At 36.3% G+C, this 10,180-nt stretch overlaps 1 pseudogene; it reads left to right on the forward strand.

Moving 5' to 3' along the window:
- Positions 1–7,818: 7,818 nt before the first annotated feature.
- On the forward strand, positions 7,819–8,512 carry LOC122477485 (annotated as a pseudogene).
- The last annotated feature ends 1,668 nt before the right edge of the window (positions 8,513–10,180 follow it).

Genomic DNA, 10,180 nt, shown 5'->3' on the forward strand with positions numbered 1-10,180 from the left:
GGGCTTGAAAACAGTATACAGGACAGCAGAGAATCTCTTGCTACAGAGATCAAGGGACTAAGGAACAGTCACGAGGAGCTGAAAAACGCTTTAAACGAAATGCATAACAAAATGGAAACCACCACAGCTCGGCTTGAAGAGGCAGAGGAGAGAATAGGTGAACTAGAAGATAAAGTTATGGAAAAAGAGGAAGCTGAGAAAAAGAGAGATAAAAAAATCCAGGAGTATGAGGGGAAAATTAGAGAATTAAGTGATACACTAAAAAGAAATAATATACGCATAATTGGTATCCCAGAGGAGGAAGAGAGAGGGAAAGGTGCTGAAGGGGTACTTGAAGAAATCATAGCTGAGAACTTCCCTGAACTGGGGAAGGAAAAAGGCATTGAAATCCAAGAGGCACAGAGAACTCCCTTCAGACGTAACTTGAATCGATCTTCTGCACGACATATCATAGTGAAACTGGCAAAATACAAGGATAAAGAGAAAATTCTGAAAGCAGCAAGGGGTAAACGTGCCCTCACATATAAAGGGAGACCTATAAGACTCGTGACTGATCTCTCTTTTGAAACTTGGCAGGCCAGAAAGAATTGGCACGAGATTTTCAGGGTGCTAGACAGAAAAAATATGCAGCCAAGAATCCTTTATCCAGCAAGTCTGTCATTTAGAATAGAAGGAGAGATAAAGGTCTTCCCAAACAAACAAAAACTGAAGGAATTTGTCACCACTAAACCAGCCCTACAAGAGATCCTAAGGGGGACCCTGTGAGACAAAGTCCCAGAGACATCACTATAAGCATAAAACATACAGACATCACAATGACTCTAAACCCGTATCTTTCTATAATAACACTGAATGTAAATGGATTAAATGCGCCAACCAAAAGACATAGGGTATCAGAATGGATAAAAAAACAAGACCCATCTATTTGCTGTCTACAAGAGACTCATTTTAGACCTGAGGACACCTTTAGATTGAGAGTGAGGGGATGGAGAACTATTTATCATGCGACTGGAAGCCAAAAGAAAGCTGGAGTAGCCATACTTATATCAGACAAACTAGACTTTAAATTAAAGGCTGTAACAAGAGATGAAGAAGGACATTATATAATAGTTACAGGGTCTATCCATCAGGAAGAGCTAACAATTATAAATGTCTATGCACCGAATACCGGAGCCCCCAAATATATAAAACAATTACTCATAAACATAAGCAACCTTATTGATAAGAATGTGGTAATTGCAGGGGACTTTAATACACCACTTACAGAAATGGATAGATCATCTAGACACACGGTCAATAAAGAAACAAGGGCCCTGAATGAGACATTGGATCAGATGGACTTGACAGATATATTTAGAACTCTGCATCCCAAAGCAACAGAATATACTTTCTTCTCGAGTGCACATGGAACATTCTCCAAGATAGATCATATACTGGGTCACAAAACAGCCCTTCATAAGTTTACAAGAATTGAAATTATACCATGCTTACTTTCAGACCACAATGCTATGAAGCTTGAAATCAACCACAGAAAAAAGTCTGGAAAACCTCCAAAAGCATGGAGGTTAAAGAACACCCTACTAACGAATGAGTGGGTCAACCAGGCAATTAGAGAAGAAATTAAAAAATATATGGAAACAAACGAAAATGAAAATACAACAATCCAAACGCTTTGGGACGCAGCAAAGGCAGTCCTGAGAGGAAAATACATTGCAATCCAGGCCTATCTCAAGAAACAAGAAAAATCCCAAATACAAAATCTAACAGCACACCTAAAGGAACTAGAAGCAGAACAGCAAAGGCAGCCTAAGCCCAGCAGAAGAAGAGAAATAATAAAGATCAGAGCAGAAATAAACAATATAGAAACTAAAAAAACTGTAGAGCAGATCAACGAAACCAAGAGTTGGTTTTTTGAAAAAAAAAACAAAATTGACAAACCTCTAGCCAGGCTTCTCAAAAAGAAAAGGGAGATGACCCAAATAGATAAAATCATGAATGAAAATGGAATTATTACAACCAATCCCTCAGAGATACAAACAATTATCAGGGAATACTATGAAAACTTATATGCCAACAAATTGGACAACCTGGAAGAAATGGACAAATTCCTGAACACCCACACTCTTCCAAAACTCAATCAGGAGGAAATAGAAAGCTTGAACAGACCCATAACCAGCGAAGAAATTGAATCGGTTATCAAAAATCTCCCAACAAATAAGAGTCCAGGACCAGATGGCTTCCCAGGGGAGTTCTACCAGACGTTTAAAGCAGAGATAATACCTATCCTTCTCAAGCTATTCCAAGAAATAGAAAGGGAAGGAAAACTTCCAGACTCATTCTATGAAGCCAGTATTACTTTGATTCCTAAACCAGACAGAGACCCAGTAAAAAAAGAGAACTACAGGCCAATATCCCTGATGAATATGGATGCAAAAATTCTCAATAAGATACTAGCAAATCGAATTCAACGGCATATAAAAAGAATTATTCACCATGATCAAGTGGGATTCATTCCTGGGATGCAGGGCTGGTTCAACATTCGCAAATCAATCAACGTGATACATCACATTAACAAAAAAAGAGAGAAGAACCATATGATCCTGTCAATCGATGCAGAAAAGGCCTTCGACAAAATCCAGCACCCTTTCTTAATAAAAACCCTTGAGAAAGTCGGGATAGAAGGAACATACTTAAAGATCATAAAAGCCATTTATGAAAAGCCCACAGCTAACATCATCCTCAACGGGGAAAAACTGAAAGCTTTTTCCCTGAGATCAGGAACACGACAAGGATGCCCACTCTCACCGCTGCTGTTTAACATAGTGCTGGAAGTTCTAGCATCAGCAATCAGACAACAAAAGGAAATCAAAGGCATCAAAATTGGCAAAGATGAAGTCAAGCTTTCGCTTTTTGCAGATGACATGATATTATACATGGAAAATCCGATAGACTCCACCAAAAGTCTGCTAGAACTGATACAGGAATTCAGCAAAGTTGCAGGATACAAAATCAATGTACAGAAATCAGTTGCATTCTTATACACTAACAATGAAGCAACAGAAAGACAAATAAAGAAACTGATCCCATTCACAATTGCACCAAGAAGCATAAAATACCTAGGAATAAATCTAACCAAAGATGTAAAGGATCTGTATGCTGAAAACTATAGAAAGCTTATGAAGGAAATTGAAGAAGATTTAAAGAAATGGAAAGACATTCCCTGCTCATGGATTGGAAAAATAAATATTGTCAAAATGTCAATACTACCCAAAGCTATCTACACATTCAATGCAATCCCAATCAAAATTGCACCAGCATTCTTCTCGAAACTAGAACAAGCAATCCTAAAATTCATATGGAACCACAAAAGGCCCCGAATAGCCAAAGGAATTTTGAAGAAGAAGACCAAAGCAGGAGGCATCACAATCCCAGACTTTAGCCTCTACTACAAAGCTGTCATCATCAAGACAGCATGGTATTGGCACCAAAACAGACACATAGACCAATGGAATAGAATAGAAACCCCAGAACTAGACCCACAAACGTATGGCCAACTCATCTTTGACAAAGCAGGAAAGAACATCCAATGGAAAAAAGACAGCCTCTTTAACAAATGGTGCTGGGAGAACTGGACAGCAACATGCAGAAGGTTGAAACTAGACCACTTTCTCACACCATTCACAAAAATAAACTCAAAATGGATAAAGGACCTAAATGTGAGACAGGAAACCATCAAAACCTTAGAGGAGAAAGCAGGCAAAGACCTCTCTGACCTCAGCCGTAGCAATCTCTTACTCGACACATCCCCAAAGGCAAGGGAATTAAAAGCAAAAGTGAATTACTGGGATCTTATGAAGATAAAAAGCTTCTGCACAGCAAAGGAAACAACCAACAAAACTAAAAGGCAACCAACGGAATGGGAAAAGATATTCGCAAATGACATATCGGACAAAGGGCTAGTATCCAAAATCTATAAAGAGCTCACCAAACTCCACACCCAAAAAACAAATAACCCAGTGAAGAAATGGGCAGAAAACATGAATAGACACTTCTCTAAAGAAGACATCCGGATGGCCAACAGGCACATGAAAAGATGTTCAGCGTCGCTCCTTATCAGGGAAATACAAATCAAAACCACACTCAGATATCACCTCACGCCAGTCAGAGTGGCCAAAATGAACAAATCAGGAGACTATAGATGCTGGAGAGGATGTGGAGAAACGGGAACCCTCTTGCACTGTTGGTGGGAATGCAAATTGGTGCAGCCGCTCTGGAAAGCAGTGTGGAGGTTCCTCAGAAAATTAAAAATAGACCTACCCTATGACCCAGCAATAGCACTGCTAGGAATTTATCCAAGTGATACAGGAGCACTGATGCATAGGGCCACTTGTACCCCAATGTTCATAGCAGCACTCTCAACAATAGCCAAATTATGGAAAGAGCCTACATGTCCATCAACTGATGAATGGATAAAGAAATTGTGGTTTATATACACAATGGAATATTACGTGGCAATGAGAAAAAATGAAATATGGCCTTTTGTAGCAACGTGGATGGAACTGGAGAGTGTGATGCTAAGTGAAATAAGCCATACAGAGAAAGACAGATACCATATGGTTTCACTCTTATGTGGATCCTGAGAAACTTACCAGGAACCCATGGGGGAGGGGAAGGAAAAAAAAAAAAAAAGAGGTTAGAATGGGAGAGAGCCAAAGCATAAGAGACTGTTAAAAACTGAGAACAAACTGAGGGTTGATGGGGGGTGGGAGGGAGGAGAGGGTGGGTGATGGGTATTGAGGAGGGCACCTTTTGGGATGAGCATTGGGTGTTGTATGGAAACCAATTTGTCAATAAATTTCAGGAAAAAAAACCCACAAAAAAAAAAACTGACACTAGAAAAGATAGAAAAATCCAAACAAATTGATTTCCACTAAGGAATTTGAAAAAGTTGTCAAAGACCTGCCTCTCCACTCCCATAAGAGTAAAATAAAGTGAAATGAAATAGAACAGATAAAGAATAGATCATTTTAGAGGAGATAAGGAGAAAATAAAATTCCAAAATCTTGCATATAGAAGATGTTTTAGATATGTATACTTAACTTCATCATAATTGCAACTTCTCCTAAGTTAGTTTATAAATTTAACATGTTTGAATAAAGTTAGCATTTTTTGGTGGGGAAAACTAGACAGTTTATAGAATTCATATAAAATTAAACAAACAAGAGTCTCCAGGGGAGGGAAAAATTTTTGAAAACATAATAACAGTAAGTAAGGGACAGACCTATCATATATTCAAAGTTATTATAAAGCTACGAAACAGAATATAAGGGTTAGAAATAAGCCATAATACATGGGGAAAAAACTGTTCAATAAATGATTCTAAGACAACTGTATAGTCATCTGCAAAAATTAAACTGGAATCATACATTATACATACATCAGGATAATCTCCAAATGGATAAAATATTAAAATGTAAAAGAAACCACAAAAACTAAAACAAAACATTCAATAATCCACTTATAAACTTAGTAGAAAAAATTATAACTATAACTCAAACCAGAACATATAAACTTTGACTATATTTGAAAATTACTTACCATTTTATTCTTTTTGATGCTACTGTAAATGGGATTGTTTTCTTAATTTCCTTCTCAGATAGTTTATTGGGTATTTTTAAAATTTTTTAATGTTTATTTATTTTTAGAGAGAGTGAGAAACAGAGCGTGAATAGGGGAGGGGCAGAGAGAGAGGGAGACACAGAATCCGAAGCAGGCTCCAGGCTCCAAGCTGTCAGCACAGAGCCCCATGCAGGGCGGGAACTCACAAACCGCAAGATCATGACCTGAGCGGAACTTGGATGCTAAACCTACTGAGCCACTCAGGCGCCCCTAGTTTACTGTTAATGTACAAAAATGCAACTAATTTTTGTATGTTCATTTTGTATTCTTCAACTTTACTGAATTTATTAGTTCTAACAGTTTTTTTTTTAATGGAGTCTTTAGGGCTATCTTTATATAAGACCATGCCACCTAAAAAGAGGGACAATTTTACTTCATCATTTTAATTTGCATGACTTTTATTTCTTTTTCTTGATTACTTGCTCTGGCTAGGACTTCCAATAAAATTTTAAATACAAGTGGTAAGAGTGGGCATCCTTGTCTTGTTCCTGATTTCAGAGAAAAAATTTCCAGTTTTTGCTTAGTATAATGGTATCTATAGGCTTTGGGGTTATATATGACCTTTATTATGTTGAAATACTTTCCTTCTATTCCTAATTTGTTAAGAGTTCTTATCAATTAGCAGGCGATGAATTTTCCCAAATGTTTTTACTGCATCTATTAATACAAACAAGTGATTTTTATTCTTTATTTTGTTTATGTTTTGCTTCACATTAATTTATTTTCATATGTTAAAACATCCTTGCATGCCAGGGATAAATCCCATTTCATCATGGTGTATGATCCTTTTAACGTGCTATTGGATTTGGTTTACTAGTATTTTGTTGAAGATTTTTGCATCTATATTAAATAGACATAATGAGCTGTAGTTTTCTTTTCTTGTGGTGTATTTATTTGGCTTTGGTATCAAGGTAATGCTGGCCTCATAAAATGAGTTTGGAAGTGTTCCCTCCTCTTCAGTATTTGGAAGTATGTGAGAAGGATTGTCACTAATTCTTTAAATGTTCAATAGAATTGACCCAGAAGGCCATCTTGTCCTGGACTTTTCTTTACTGGGAGGTTTTTTTTTTTTACAGACCTATTCAGATTATAAAACTTTGATGAAATAAATTAAAAACACAGACAAATGAAAAGATATTTTGTGATCATAGATTGGAAAAATTCATATTGTTAAAAATATCCATACTATTCAAAGAAATCTACAAATCTAATGCAATCACTATAAATAATACAAATTTTTTTACAAAAATAGAAAAACAGCTCTAAAATTTATATGAAATCACAAAAAATTATGAATAGCCAAATCAATCTTAAGAGATAAGGACAAAGCTGGGGGCATAATACTTCCTGATTTCAAAAATATATTAAAAAACCATCGTAATAAAAACAGTATTGTGCTGGCATAAAAACAGACACATAGACCAATATAAAATAATTGAGAGCCCAGAAATAAGTCCATGCATATATAGTCAACTGATCTTTGACAAAGGCGCCAAAAATACACAATGGGGAAAGGACAGTCTCTTCAAAAAAATCACATTGCAAAAAGTGGATATTCATATACAAAAGAATGAAACTGGATCTGATCTTACTCCATACATAAAAACTAACTCAAAATGGATTAAAGATTTAAACATAAGACCCCAAACTGTAAAACTCATAAAAGAAAACCTAGGTGAAAGCTTCATGACCTTGGTCTTGGCAACGATTTCATGGATTGGACATTAAAAAGTACAAGCAAAAACAAAAGTAAAAATAAACAGATTGGTCTACATCAAATGAAAATCTCTGTACAGCAAAGAAAACAACCACTGGAGTGAAAAGGCAACTTATGGAATGGGAACAAACATTAGCAAAATACAGATTTGATAAGGGGTTAATGTTCAAAATATGTAGGAACTTCTAAAACTCAGCAGCAAAAAACAAACAAACCTAATAATCAAATTAACCAATTAACAATTAACAAACCAATTAACAAATGGGCTAAGGACTTGAATAGATATTTCTCCAAAGAAGACATAGAAAGGCCAATAGGTATATGAAAAAATACTTAATGTTACTAACCATGAGGGAAATGCAAATCAGAAGTGCAGTGATATATATATAACCTCACATCTGTCAGGATGCTATCATAAAAAATACAAAAGATAAGAAGCATTAGCAAGGATGGGGATAAACTGAAACCCTTATACACTGTTGGTGCAAATGCAAAATGGTGCCAATGCTAAGTAAAAGAGTATGGAAGATCTTCATATAATTAAAAATAGAATTCCTTGTGGGCCAGTAATCCACTTCTGGATATGTATCCAAAAGAATTGAAATCAGAATCTCTAAGACATTTTAGCACTTTCATGTTCATTGTAGCACTATTCAAAATAGCCAAGATGTGAAAACATCTATGGATATATGAATGAACAAAGAAAATGTGGCATGCTTTCCAACCAGGGCCTGCAGAATGGCTCCTGCAAAAAAGGGTAGCAAGAAGAAGGGCCATTCAGCCATCATTGAGGTAGTGACCAGAGAACACACCATCAACATTCACAAGAGGATCCATGGAGTGGAGTTTAAGAAGCATTGCCTCTTGGTCATTCAAAAAGATCCAGAAATTTGCCATGAAGGAGATGAGAATTCCAGATGTGCACACTGACACCAGGTTTAACAAAGCTGTCTGGGCAAAGGAATAAGGAATGTTCCATACTGTGTCCATGTGTGGTTTTGCAGAAAATGTAACAAGGATGAAGGTTCACCAAACAAGCTCTATACATTGGTTACCTAAACACCAGTCACCACTTTTAAAAACCTACAGTTAATGTGGATAATAACTAATCACTGATTGTCATATAAAGGAATAAAACTGAAAAAAAGAAAATAAACTAAAATAAGCCCATCACAGAAAAACAAAACCTACACGGTTCTACTTATATGAGGTCTCTAAAATAGTGAAAATCTATATAAATAGCGAAAATCTATATAAAAATGTTGATTAGTGGTTGCCAGGGGCTGTAGAAGGGAGAAATAGTCATGACGTTTCAGTTAAGCAAGATAAATAAGCTCTAGAGATCTGTTGTACAACATAGAACCTATAGTCAACAACAATATATTGTTCACTTAAAAATTTAAATGTTCTCTTAGGAATCCAAGCTGGTGCAGCCACTCTGGAAAACAGTATTGAGGTTCCTCAAAAAAACTAAAAATAGAACTACCCTACAACCCAATAGTTGCACTACTAGGCATTTATTCATGGGATACAGGTGTGCTGTTTCAAAGGGATACATGCACCCCCATGTCTATAGCAGCACTATCAACAATAGCCAAAGTATGGAAAGAGCCCAAATGCCCATTGATGGATAAATGGATAAAGAAGATGTGGTGTGTATGTATGTGTGTATATATACACATGTATGTATGTATATATGTATATATATATGTATGTATATGTATATACACACATACATACGTACAAACAATGGAGGATTACTCGGCAATCAAAAAGAATGAAATCTTGGCATTTGCAACTACGTGGATGGAACTGGAGGGTATTATGCTAAGTGAAATTAGTCAGAGAAAGACAAAAATCATATGACTTCACTCATATGAGGACTTTAAGAGCAAAACAGATGAACATAAGGGAAGGGAAACAAAAATAATATAAAAACAGGGAGGGGTACAAAACAGAAGAGATTGATAAATATGGAGAACAAACTGAGGGTTACTGGAGGGGTTGTGGGAGGGGGGCGGGCTACATGGGTAAGGGGCACTAAGAAATCTACTTCTGAAATCATTTTTGCACTATATGCTAACTAATTTGGATATAAATTTTAAAAAAATTAAAAATAAAATTAAAAAAAATTAATAAACAATAATTAAAAAAACAACAACACTATTGCACTTCAAAATCCTCTTACTCTTGCAGTCATGGGAAATATGTCAGGTACTAGTCAGCTGTCACCCTCTGACCCAGGAAGGTATTTAAATTCCTTTAGAAAATCCAAACTAGGATTTTGAGACACTCCAAATTCCCTGAAGATCCCAGCCTATTTCCAGAGATGTTTGAATGTGTAGAGACTGCCACTGAGGTTGCACCTACTATTCTAAAATGTTCATTTGGATCTCAATCCCACTGCATGGCTGTGCCCAAGGACTAGCAGAGAAAGCAGCAACTTCTGAAATGGGAATTCCAAAGATTCAACTAGATTAAAAAAAAAAAGAAGAAGCAAGAAACCAGCTCCAGAAGACTGCTACTGGATCCAAAGTATACTATTTTTGTATGCAAAAAAAAAAAAATAGGGGCTTTCTTTTATTTGTTCAACACAATGTAAACATTTCTAGACCCCTCTCCTTACTTCAGGCAGCTCAATCGGTGCTCTGTGCTTGTAATGACTTTTGCTTTTGGGATTAGCACAGCTTTAAGGCTACTGAGTTTGTTTATTTCTGTTTTATTTCCCCTGGAACTATACAGAATGTACATAGAGGACACAGTCCTGACCTTTGAGCTGCATAA

This window comes from Prionailurus bengalensis, chromosome X (genome assembly GCF_016509475.1).
Source record: "Prionailurus bengalensis isolate Pbe53 chromosome X, Fcat_Pben_1.1_paternal_pri, whole genome shotgun sequence".
Classification (NCBI taxonomy): domain Eukaryota; kingdom Metazoa; phylum Chordata; class Mammalia; order Carnivora; family Felidae; genus Prionailurus; species Prionailurus bengalensis.